Consider the following 13686-nt stretch of genomic DNA (forward strand, 5'->3'; position numbering starts at 1 on the left):
TCAAAGAGTGCCTGAAAGTGGATCGAAATGTTTGCCAGCACTTTGAAATTAAAGCAGCCACCACTGCCTAATTGATCATGAGCAAGCTAAGGGTCATCATCAAGCTCATCGAATGCAATCCATGACCAGCTGAGGTCAATAAATCTTTTGAAGCTCAATTCAAATCGCTGAGGTTTTGCTGATCACTGTGAAGTCTCCACTCTGGGAAACCAGATTATGGTCTACTTCTGCGGTGATATACTTGCTCTATTTTAGGCATTACAATACTTATAAGTCCCTTGTATATGGTACTACCCAAGCCTGTAAGTTAAAGTGTCTCTCATGGACTGCTGCACTTATTGTGCCACCATAAGTGTGACAAACCTAAGTGTGACTTCCATCCACCACAGCTGACCGGCAGAGCAATTTTAAACTGCTAAGCTGAATGCAATTCAAAGCAATGCCAAAGTCCAAACCTTTCTTTTTAATATTTATAAGTCCCTCGTTAGGCAGTCCTGCCCAGCCCTAAAGGTTGGATGCATTAAGAAGTTGGATATGTAGTTCATAACTTTACATGTTCTGACCATGCGCGGGTGGTCCATTTGGGCAGAAGGGCCCCTCCCCACCCCCTTTTTCCCCCATAGGAACAGTGTCTTTCAGGCTGAACAAAAGTCAGCCTGACAGACACTATTCACTTTCGTTCGTTTGAAAAGCTTTATTTCGGTGCATTCACCATAAAAGCATCACAAGAGTTAATACAACATATATCATTAACACAAGAATTTGCAACATTGGTACAATTTTGCATCCAGTCACCATAGAGAAAACAGTTAAAATAAAGTGCAAGTGCGTATAGTCAATACTTATACACAGGGAAGAAAATTAGGAATAATAATAAAACCACAACGGGTAGTAAAAAGGTTTTTAAAACAAGAGGAAACACTCTCTTTTCTTTTCACAATTGAAAATTAATTAACGTAGGTCATTTATAAAAGTATTAGTAAACCTGGGCAGACCGTGTACTATATTCAGCCACTACACGGACGGCTCCAAAAACTTCCTCCTCATACACCACATTGAGAATAAAAAACGGGAAACAGAGTAGACTATTGGGAGGTGGAACTCAGTTTTCAATATTCTATAAGCCTCGCTAAAGCGTCTTGTACCCATGTTCTTACAAATTTGTACAAGCCAGCGTCTTCTTGGCGACCTATAGGAGTCACACTGGAAAAGAACATGCACCTCAGTTTCGTCCACTAAACCACATGCAGGACATTCAATCATAACCTGTCCCCCCCATTTTTTAACATACGATCGTAGGGGGAGGCACCCATACCTGAACTGGAGACACAATTTTCGTGCCAACACTGGTTGGATGCTATCCAGGATGGGCTCTGCCTGATAGATATTTTTGATTAAAAGGAATTCGCTTGTCAGCCGTCCCGATGTAGAACTACGCATCGTCTTGGACAGCCGGTATTCCCTATAGGCAGTCACCAGTGTATTCCTACTTAGTGATTGTGACACGGTTTGGGGCTCATCCCACAAATCAACACGTCCGAGTTCCATACATAGTGCCTTTAGGTGCCTCAACCAAGGTATCTTACCCACCCCTTTCAGCCCCAATATCTCAGTAAATTCCTCACTATACGGGGCTAGCTCGGGAGTGCTCCACAAGCGTATCCAGAAGGTCAGTGGTCTAAGTGCGGCATCCTCAGTAATTGGTCGAATTCCTAAGTCCATTCTCAGCGGGATCAGAGGAGTGCTTTTGGGGAGGCTAAGGAACTGTCTAATGAATACATTCTCAGTGCGTTCAAGGGATGTGAGTGCACAATGGCCCCAAATTTCTGCACCATATAACGCAGCACTTCTTGCCTGTGCCCTATAGGCCTCCATGGGTGCATAGACCTGCTTGTGAGATGCCCCCTTAAAGAATTTATGGATACCTCCCGACACCTGGGTGAGATTCAAGTTACACTTGTTAATCTGTGCTCCTCAGTCCATGCTCTCCGTCAAGGTAATGCCAAGATAGTCAAACACCACCACTCTTTCGAGTGGTAGGCCCCCCAGGGTCGGATTACTGCGTGTGGTTTTACCACCATTAAAGACCATATATTTGGTCTTCTGTAGGTTTATCTTCAGGCCCCGATGTTTGCAGAAGACAACGAAGTTGTCGAGCGTCCTCTGGATACCCATAGGGGACTTGGCCAACAACAACGTGTCGTCTGCAAACATCAGGGCTGGTACACTACGCCCTGCCAGTTTGGGGGCATCAATATTAAGACCTTTATTAAGATGGTCAATGAGCCCATTGACAAATAGTGCAAAGAGTGTTGGGGCCAGGACGCATCCCTGACGGACTCCTCGCATAACTGGGATTGGGGATGTGAGATTGCCATGTTTGCCGTACCTGATTTGGGCATAATTGCCCTCGTGCAGGCGAGCAAACAAATGGCAGAGGTACCCCGGCACCCCCATATCCAAGAGGATCGACCACAACCTCTCTCTGGGGACCAGGTCGAACGCAGATTTCAGATCTACAAATATTAAGTATAGAGTGCCACTCTCTATACTCACGATCTTCCAATGAATCATTTGCAGTCTGAAAATCTGGTCGACCGTAGATGTCCGTGCTCTAAACCCAGCTTGGAGTGGGGTCAAAATGCTGTGATCCTCCATCCATCCATGTAAGCACTCAAGGAGAACCCGAGCGAAGATTTTTTGGGTTACATCCAAAAGGCTTATAGGCTGATAATTCGATGGCAGGAGTGGGGACCCTTTTTTAAAAATGGGTATCATTTCAGCCCCCGCCCATGTGGGGGGCATGGGGATGCCCTCCAATAAAGCATTACAAAACAAAGTAAGATACGGACCCCAAACTGAGACTTCGCTGTGAAAAAGATCTCCTGGTATTCGGTCTAACCCTGGTGCTTTGTTAGGTGCTATTTTCTCCAGTGCAAACTCAACTTCGCTGAGTTGAATTTGCGGCCCAGAGACCCCTCTTAGTTCTTCATGGCCTCCCTCTCTTGTATTATGAGGGCCATTAGCTGGGGGGCATAAAGGGGTTGGAAATGAGCAACCAAACATCCTCGCTAATATTTGGCTCAATGGCAGATTTATGGTTCCTAGACCCCTCGTTGACCAAATTCCAAAAGGCTCTAAGATCCCGTACTAACAGGGCTGCCCTAATATCTTCCCACTTCTGGTTTTCCCAGCATGTTTTGGCCTGTTTCAATTCCCTAGTATAAGCGGCCCGTGCCTCCAACAAATCTGTCCTTTTATTACTCTTAACTGCATTCAGTAGATTTTGCTTAGCAGCTCTGCAGTTGCCATTGAACCATTGATGACTAGGTTTGGGCTTGTCCCTTGGTTTACTATGGTTAACAAAAAAGGGAGCCAGAGCATCCATTAGTTCTTTATGGTTTTCATAGATAGTTAGCCCAGATTCCAAAGAGCATGGTTCGTTAACTAGTAGGTCTGCTTTCAGTTTAAGCAGCCAGGAAACACACATGCGCATTTAGCCCTGGCTGATGGCTGCCTGAACTGAACTTTGCTGGCTGAGAAAGTCACAGCTCCGTTGAGTGTGACCTCCTCAGCTCATCAAAGGTTCCCGAGGCCCTCCCCTCAGTGACGCGGGATAGCGTCACTGATTGCCTCGCACCTGGGCGCTTCAGTTTTAAGCCCTGAAGCGCCCAGGGTCGAGTGTCAATCAGTGACACTTCATCACAGAGTGGGGTGGGGTCAGCAGTCTCCCTGCCCCCATCCCACTGTGATGAAGATAGGACTGCTGCCTTCCCTCATTGGCTGACCTTAGGTCAGCCAATGAGGGAAGGCAGCAGTCCCAAGCCTCCTGGAACCTCCGAGGCAGAGCAGAGCTGGCTGAAGGTAACTGTGATTTATTTTATTTTTACATTGTTTGGTGCGTGCATGTATGCATGTTTGGGAAAGATTGTTGTGAATGAATGTGTTTGTGTGTGTGTGTGTGTGTGTGTGTGTGTGTGTGCGCGCGCGCCTGGTTGTGAGTGTTATGTGTATGTGAGCTTGTGTGTGTGTCCCGTCCGCCCCCTTCCCCCAAAAAGTACTGGCCGCCACTGGTTCTGACTGTAAAAACACTGCTTTGTCGTCTTTATCGTGGAAGAGCTAGTAGCCCCATTGGTGAGTACAAAGTTACACGCTGACAACTCAGCACTGGTGAGTTTTGATTGGGACTACTAAATATGAAACTTTAATGTGTCAAAAGAATCACTGCATTACATCCAACTTGATGCTCAAGTTGAATTTAATGTAACTTTTGCACAAGTGGCAACTTTAGTAAGTAGCCACTTTGTTCCCCATAGCTTTTCAGTGACCATTTACATTTGTGGAATTGATACAGTTTTCAGCCCTCCTGGGGGAGATGTGAACGACTCTCAGGAAAGGAACTCAAAGAGACTGCCATTGGGAGAGGCGCAACTTCCTCTTGACCAAACAAGGTGTGAGACAAAAAGTCAATCTTCAAAGGGAAAGCAGCCTTTGAAGGGCAAATGGTGGACACACACACAAGAAGAGCTACTCTTTTATTCCTCCACACAGATTCGTGTCAAGAACAGAAAGGGGAAAGTCATAGGCAAACCGTTTTTTCCAAGGGTGTGCCCTTCCATAGTGGGCTAGGGAGCTCCACACATCAAGAGAAGGGTTCTGCTCTATTGGAAGTGGGCAGAATAGTGCATTCTGGGATAGCTAGATGCCTAACGTCAAGGGAAGTCATCACTATCAGGAGGGGACCTGGTAGCTCATTGGCTAGCAGGCTCCGCATCCTGAGGGCACTAACTGGGCATAGAAGTTGCACCACTGCCACCCAGACCTAAAATCACATCTGTACTGAAGAGTGGACCGAAGAAGGACTGCCTTGCTCTTCCCTTGACCCAGCAACGAGAAGCTGCACCAAGACTGCACTGCACTTTCTGCTCCTTTGGGATAGCATAGAGAGGCCTGTGTCTGTGGTGCCGTGCTCAAGGAAAAGTCATCACCAATCCTCAGACAGAAGGAGTGGCTCCAAGAGTCAGATGTCTGACTTCCTGTTACAGCTTCATGGCACAAAAGTTGAAGAAGCCTGCCTTGGCGAGTTGGCAGCCAAGACCACCCGTCTGCCACTGACTCCCAATGTGCAGCCTGGGAGGCAAGACCAAACCCTGATAAGTTGCACCCAAGTCTGCTGGACCCGGGAGAGTCATCAGAGTGCAGGGAGAAGTGTGGCTCAATGGTTAGAGCGGCAGACCCTGATGCAGAGGTCTAGCCCGGGACCAGGGTTCAATTCCCCGCCTCGGCGGGTCTTGGGCTCAAAATTCCACGGACCTGATAATTCTCGCCTCGGTGCCTATTCCAATCATGGATTCCCACTCTGCAACTCTAGGCAATAGCTTGCTTAATCTCCACAACAGCCCCCACAACGCTAAGGATGCCTGGCCTCCACCTTGGGGGTGCCCAGGAGTGGACAGCTCACAGGGAAAGCCAGGATGGGTTCCACAGCGGTATTCGTACAAGCGCCTTGAGACCCTTGCGGGTGAGTAGTGCGCTATACAAGTATCAATTTACATTACATTTACAGTTTGTTCGCCCAAGACAAACCCTAACCTCAGTAAAAAGAACCGCTGGTTTCGCCGTACCAGGATATCAATAGACCAGTGGCAACTGTTTTTAGATGAACTTCATCGCAACTTTAAAGGGAAACGAGTTGTCGTCCCTAGAAGACCCCGTCACAAGATCAGCATCCTGAGTTTCCTTCAGCATCTTCAGCACACTGTATCCCTTGCATTAGGACCACTCCATTGAAGTCTACTGCGGTTCACCCATAGAGCCTGGAACTAGACTGGAGACTGCTTTACCTATGAGTTAACTGTGACTCATTCCCTGCTGGAGTTGGTCTCCCACAGCAAGCCGGAGTAATAGTTTACAACGTTATGAAAGTTTTCCAAAGTTTGCACATTGTGACCGTGAGTGAAGTCCATTACATTGATTTATTGTGTCCTGGCCGGCAAAAAACCTTCCTCCAAATTTGTTTACACAATTGGTTCCCACAGTTTGGAGCAGGTTAAGACGTTCTCCTACCTCGGGGTGACTTTTGACGGTGCCCTGCAATTTACCCCCTTGGTAGCGGAACGTTGTACTAAAATGATTGCCTCTAACGGGGCGATAGCTGGATATGGCAGGAGGGTGGGCAGATGGAGTCCGGAACAGGTGATGAATTTGTACGGCTCCATAACATGCTCCAAAGTAATTTATGGGGCAGAAGTCTGGGGGTTCGTGAACACAACTAGAATCCAACAGGATGAAAATAGGTATTTGAAAGCAATCCTGAGGGCGCCACCCAGCACGGCTGGTCTTATAGCCCACAGGGAGCTAGGGAGGCCATATTTGGAAGACTTGTTAAAACTTAGGCCAATAGTGGCCTGGTTAAAAATATGGATAAACCCAGATGCGCATCTAAGCAGAGAAATTCTATTGGACTGCCTAGGTAGGACCCATTCAATGCACATCCCCTGGCTCAAATACGTGAAAAACACCCTGGAGGATTTAGGGTTGGGGAATCTCTTCACGAACCCAGCTACTATTTCAGCACAGCACAAGAAGCGAGTAGGGGAACTATTTCTGGAGCGAGAAACCCAACGTCGAGCTGGTGCTGAAGGAGTGAAAAAGACTGTAAGGGCCCACAGTTTGGTAAAAAGCGTGGAGGGCATGGAGCCTTACTTATTTCTTCTACATAATGCACAGGACAGATTTTTAATGTGCCGTCTCAGACTGAATCTGCTCCCCTTTATGTTGGCTATGCCTGCCGGGTTTACTTCATCTATCGAGCAGAAGGGTCCCTGCGGCTGCGACAACCGGTCTCCGCAGGATTCCCTTCACTTTGTTTTGCTTTGTCCCTATTTTTCCATGCCTAGGCGTAGATTCCTTGTAAATATTTTAAAAAAGGCCCAACTGGAACACGCCAGGGATGCTCTAGTATTTCTGTTAAAAGCCTCTGACCCTTTAACTTTGTGTAGTATTTTGAATTTCATCAAAGTCGCAATTCGTTTAAGAACGACGAGGGGAGAGGAATGAAATATTGTGATCTGTATTTATATGGCCCTTATGTCGGCATTCTTTTTAGCGTATCAATTATGTACAAGGATCCTAAATTAGTATTTAATAATGTTTTATTGTTTATCTGTGTATATAAATGTGCTTTTATGGTGTTTTTTAATCACCGAATAAAGATTCTTGAATTGAAAATTGAATTGAAATTGAATGAAAAAAAGGTAATTCATTATTACATGGTTAGGTCTCACAAATACACCACATAATAATCCACTTACCTCACAGATGCGTTCTACCTTTACTAGAAGCAATTCTCAAAATCCTTACAGTCAATGCATTTGTTTTGACTGACCTGTCCTAGACTATGGGAATGTATCTTGCTTATATGATTGCTATAAAATAAATCCAAGGCATTTTCTATTGCTACTGCCACACTACACAACACTCCTTCTGATCTGAAAAGCCCAACCTGTTGAAAATTTAAAAAGAGCCTAAACCTCTGTTATTCACCATATCTATCAATGCTTTTTCATCACTTGGACTCTTGACTTCGTAGCGCCAAGAAACTACTGTGACCAGTGCAGTCTAGAAAAGATTTTAATATTGCCCACTATTTATGAAGGTGTTATCTGATTGGAAAGGGGAAGCCGTAGACAATGCAAATTAGCTATATTAGCCATGTCATTAATCACACTTCAGTCTAAGGCATTGGTGGGATTGTTGGTCCAAATGTTCACACAACCTGAAGAGAAGATGCACCATTCACAACAGATAGCACATGGAGAGCTGGGATAAGGAGGTTATTAACAAATCTGGCAAATAAGTGCGCAATGACTGTTTGGTCGGCCATCTCGGGTCGCTCAAAATAGTCATGCGCGCTTTCCCTGTTCTCCATGCAGGCTGCATTACAGCCTGCATGGAGAACATGCCCACTTCTATAAGCCCATGGCTGAGCGTCGTGTCACAGTGCTCAGATCAATCACAACACTGCATTGCAGCCTTGTGATTGGTCAGGGGAGCCTGGCTGTTTCCTGGAGTCCGAGATGGAGGTGAGCGGAGACACGGAAACCGGCGACAGGGTAAGAGTATTTTCTTTACATTTAACAATGTGGCCCGTGGCCCGTGCCCCGCCTGCTGCCCCCTTCTTCCGCCCGCCACCCTCGAGCTGTGCCAGCTGCCGCTGGGTAAAGGGGGAAGGAAAGTTTGGAAAGGGAGCGAGTAACCCTTCCAAATGATCTGCAAGACCCATTTGCCTGATGTTATGGACCACCATTGGAGGAGAAGTTGTTTAATTCTCCCTCCAACTGGACAACCATGGTCTTGCAGATCCAAACTAGGAGGATTTAGGGCCAGATGTAGGTGAGGGACATTTACCGACTCATAAATACCGAATTTTACCGATTCGGTATTTATGAATCGGTAAATATTAAGGAGGGAGATGTACCTAATTTTTACATTAGAAATACCGAATCGGTAACATTCGGTATAAACCGAATCGGTATTTACTATTGATTCCTATGGGCTGTGAAGCCCATAGGAATCAATGGGAAATACCGATTCGGTATTTACCGAATCGGTAAATACCGAATGTTGCAAGGGGGTGTCACTTTGACACCCTCTAGCACCCGAAGTAAAGGCATGTGTGACATGTGGCACACAGACATGCCCTAAGGGCATGTCTGTGTGTCACATTGCACAGTGTGCATGCACAGATGTGCATGCACACCTGGATTCGGTATTTTACCACCCAATAGGATTGGGTGGTAAAATACCGACTCTTAAGGGCCTGTGACACTCTCAGGAGTGTCACCTACATTTGGATTTACCGAATCTGTAAAATTACCGATTCGGTATTTTATAGAATCGGTAAATTTACTGAATCGGTAATTTTACCGATTCTGTAAAATAATGGCCCCTACATGTGAAAACCCAAATACCGGTCGGTAACGGCCGAATTCGGCCATTACCGACCGGTATTTACTTTCCTACATCTGGCCCTTAGAGCCTGCAGCTCCCGGGGGATTGGTGGGGGATGACTTCTGGCTACCATTGCCACGAGGTTGGAATGCACTGCATCCACATACCTGCACAACTTGGGAAGACTGTGCAGGACAGTGGCTGGGGTATGGCTGACGTGGTTGAAAGCCCCTTCTATTGCCACAAAAATGGCAAAAGGTAGACTGGAGGAGAGGTGTCACTGAGAGGCCCAAGGACCTGCTGTAGCCGGCAAGTCCTTGAAGTGCTCCTGCGCCGAGTCTGCCTTCTCTCCACAGAGACAAGTCCCATCAAAGGGTATGTCCATGAGTTTGACCTGGACATCCCCCAAACACAAGATGTTCTCAGCCAGGTGTGGTGCTGCAAGGCCACCATCGACGAAACTGCTTTGCCCTGCAAGTCAGTCATATCAAGAAGACCACACCTAATAGTGAACTTTGCTGCATCCCCCCGTCTCTCACTGCTTGGTAAAGTACAGCCTGAGCCTTCTCTAGGACTTGTGGCAGCACTTGCCCAACCATTGTCCATAGGGTATGCAAAAAAAAGCCCAAATTTGTGCAGTGTTAACCGACTGCAATGCTAGACTGGCAGAAGAAGACATTTTTCCAAGTGAATTATTTTTCAGAATTTTATTTAATTTGCATAGTTACTAAAAACCATTGCAGTACAGAAGGTTCAATTAAAACCATAAGAACATGATATCAATTGAAGTTGCACATTTGTAGATTCCATAAGCATTAAAAAAAACTTTAAATAAGTTGGATTACTAACAGTTAAATGACACTTTGGTGCTAGCGTAGTTCGTTGCCGGTGTACGCAATGCAGTCAGTGCAGAGTTTATTGCCGAATCAGCCAATGCAATCAGTACAGAAAGATGCTGTACAGAGTTTCTAAGCTGCTAACCACAATGAAAGCTTCCCAGCTCTACCTTAGTTGGAACGGCCTCTGTTCTTTAGTAAGATGTATTTTGCTAGGATCACCAGCATATGAAGCTGACGGCAATTCTTAGTGACTAAACCTGCGTTCTTGATCTTATGATGGCATTTTTTTGCTCGACTAATGCAAGAAATCTTACTAGTCTGCAATTTAGTTGCGGTTCTCCTGGATCAAAGCATGCCAGAACTGCTTTCCTCCTTCAGCGAATTCCCCTATGAGTAAAGGAGATTTTTAGCAGCTGTCTCCTTTCCTGCCACATCTCCTTACAGGTGCAGAGTAGATGGGTGATATCTCCCTGGTCATTTTTGCACAGGCTGCAAGAAGTTGATGCACAGGAGCATCCTGAGGCGAAGCTTTGAGAATTTTATTTTCCGTGATTTTGGATATCCCAAGTTGAATTTGTTTGTGGGGCTAAGATTTTATAGTTATTCAAAGTCATCCATGCATGAGATCTGTCCAAAAAGGCGGCTTTATCCTCCACCAAAGACAGTTGTTTTAGGGATTTCCAGACTAGCTTCTTAAAGGCTAAGTGATGAATCTGTATATTCCAGAGGGCAGAAAGCCAAGTACTCCCCAGAGCCTCCTGAAGGTAGCTTCTTACATGAGAATTCTCCCTCTGTTGGAGGTCTTGCCATGAGAGCTGGTTTAAAGTGTTTGGGGCTGATAATCTGATCTTATTCCAGCAGATGATGTATGCGCCGTACCTGGCACATGATTGCTTCAATAGGCCAAACTCCAACCTTAGTTGCTCCGGGGAGGTGTAGTTTGGGAGGCTGAACATCGTTCTGTATGCTTTGCCTAGAGTTCTATCCAGTAGTTTGGCATCTCTGCCTCGCATTATTTCGCAGCCATAGGTTATTGTGGGCAGAATTTTAGCCTGTGCTACTTTCTGGAGGGGGCTTAGTGTTGGACCAGTTAGTTTTGATGTTAGATTTTTCAAAGTTAATGCTAGCACCAGCCATTTTCTTTTAATCTTTACTTGTTGTCTTGCGAAGGATCCTCTTTATCTATGTAAATGCCTAGGTTACTTGTAATCCGCTACTGGTTCTATTTGTATGCCACCCAGGTGCCAAGATCTCGCTCATTTCCTCTTGTCATTAATGGTCATTGTCCTTATTTTCTTGAGATTAATTGTCAAGTCGTTTTCTCTGGTATAGTCCTGCATTTCGTTGAGAAGGTGTTGCATGCCAACTGCTGTATGGCTAAGCAGAATTACGTCGTTAGCGTACAGGAGATTGGACAAAGTTGTGCCCCCAGCCTGGGCGTGTGGGAGTTGCGGAAGTTGAGTGTCTGTGGTAGATCTGCCATAAATAGATTGAATAAGGTAGGAGCCGGCACACAGCCGTTTCAGTCCTTTGGTTGTTGTTACTCTTCTCGAGAGGTGGGTCTCTGCTCCCAGGTTTCACCTGTACCCAGGTGTCTGTACGGAGGAATGTTAACATTTTTAAGAGGACTAGTGAAATCCTCCAATGGGCTAGCTTCCCCCACAATCTTGTCCCATCAACATTATCGAAGGCAGAGCTGAAGTCAATAAAACAGAGTTGCAGCGGCATTTTCTTGGACATTACTGCATCAGTAAGCAGAGAGATTGTCAGGATGTTGGTTGTTGTACCTGTTTTTTGCGGAAACTGGTTTAGTGGTATTATGTCGTTGGCATCAGCCCTGGCTGTGAGTTCCTCCAACACAGTTGCCGAAAAGTATTTGGCCTCATTGTCAATCAGTGCCACTAGTTGGTAATTACCAGGCAAGGCCTTATCACCACTTTTATGGATCGGAACAATCGTGGAGCCTCACCATGAGTCAAGGATTCTGCCTAGTGATCTCAAATCCAAGAATAGTGGTTGAAATATGCTTGCCCACTCTGCCGCCCTCTGTTTGAACAGGATGCTTGTTTCCGGTCCATGGAAGACATGGCTTGGCAGTTCGGGCTGGACTGTTCCCATGAGGCACAGGGTCAGGCACAGGGTCAGACTGATTTGCATATGGCCAAAAAATGTCTGAAATGAGGTGGCTGAGTGGGCTAAAGAATGGTGATGGATTAAACCCAGATCAGTTGACTGGAGGTGAGTGTTTGATTTGCTCAAACGCTCCGTCCATCATCCCCTTTTGTATCGCTCTGTTTGAACAGGGCCGGCGGGATTCCGTTTGGGCCTGGGGCCTCTTCTTTTTTTCCCTTTGTGATCTGCTGCCTAATTAGAAGCTGCTCTGCAGCATTTGTCTCCTCCTCCAGCACTTGATCTATGTCGGAATATGTTTGTAGGACTCCTTCTTTTGTTAGAGTGCCTTCCGAGCGGTCTCCCAATAAGGGCCCTGTTTTGGGAAATTGATAAGGAACCTGCAATTTGGTGATTGAAGTGATCATTTAAGAAATGGCCCAGGTTTCCTCTAGTATGTGGGAAGAAGTGCATCCATGCTGTGGGTGCATAATTGTATTTACCATTTTCCAAAAGCAGGTGCTATTGTGGTTTATGTTGTGGAGGAGCTTTGCCCAGATCTCCTCTTCATAATTTTTTATTAATGCCCATTTCAGTTTCTTTAGCTTTGTTCTCTGTTGTCACAAAAAATAAAGGAGACTTGTGTTCCATGGGCCATGTTGCAGGGATCTCCTTGAGCCATGTATGGATCTTTTGAGGCCCTTTATTTGGGCCCCTTGTGCTTTATTAGTGTTTTTCCCTGCTTGGGCACCAGAGGACGGTTTGTTTTAATTTGTGAGGCATGAAGGTATGTAAATGTGGCTGTAAAGCGTTCCCAATTTCATATATGACTGTTTGCTATCAGCTGTGAGAGTACGAGATTGATTGCTATTCCTGACAGGGACTCAATATTTCTGCCGTAAATTAAATTCTCTTGCAGTTTGACGTGTAACTGGAGCCCCAGAGTGGTGCTGGCTGAATGCAAGGAGGTACGATTGCAGCTATGGAGATTTCCTGTGGACGATGATCACATCTTTCCAAGTGTGTCCAGCCTCTTGGATTCCCTGTCCGGGGAGAGGAAGGGAATGTTGGGATGTTGAGGCTTGGACTGCCAAGCTCTCAGGGGTAGGATGTTGGCTGAGGAAACTTGGATCACCTGGGGCATGGCCATGGCGGTATGCAATTGATCACTGTCCTGTTCACAGGAGCCCCTGTGCTAGGCTTGGAACAAGTAACAAGAAGGACATCCGTCAGTGCATCATTGAAGGGCAAAAGGGGTTCAATTGAGGAAGCCCCAGACTGAAGCACTTCAGTCAAGATGTTAGTCTTGACCTGCACAGAGGGCAGCTCCGCTGTCTTCTTCACTGCCATAGCATAAGATGCTCCCTCTTCCATAGCCACAGTAGGTGATAAGAGCATACCAGTATCTGGAGCGGTGTCTAGTCCACTGGCTCCTACAAGCTCCTCATACCAGTCCAATTCCTCACCAGGAGTGCCTAACTGGTGTTCTATGAGGTCCAGTGATTCTCTCAATATTCTCCCATGCATGTAACCTCCTCAAAATGTTCAGGCAATGACCTGGAGACCCTGGTCTGCATCGATCTATGCCTTACCGACGCAGAGTTGTTGGGAATCAAAATGGGGCTGGCGCCAGGAGCATCAACTTCGGGACCGGCGCTGGGAAAGGTCGCATTGGCACGACCGGTGCCAATCGGGACCTGGGGTTGGATCCATGAGATGCCACCAGAACCAAGGCCGGAGCCATAGGCGCAGAACCTGATGGGGCTACTTCGTACCCCAGTGGGCC

This window comes from Lissotriton helveticus, chromosome 9 (genome assembly GCF_964261635.1).
Source record: "Lissotriton helveticus chromosome 9, aLisHel1.1, whole genome shotgun sequence".
NCBI lineage: Eukaryota > Metazoa > Chordata > Amphibia > Caudata > Salamandridae > Lissotriton > Lissotriton helveticus.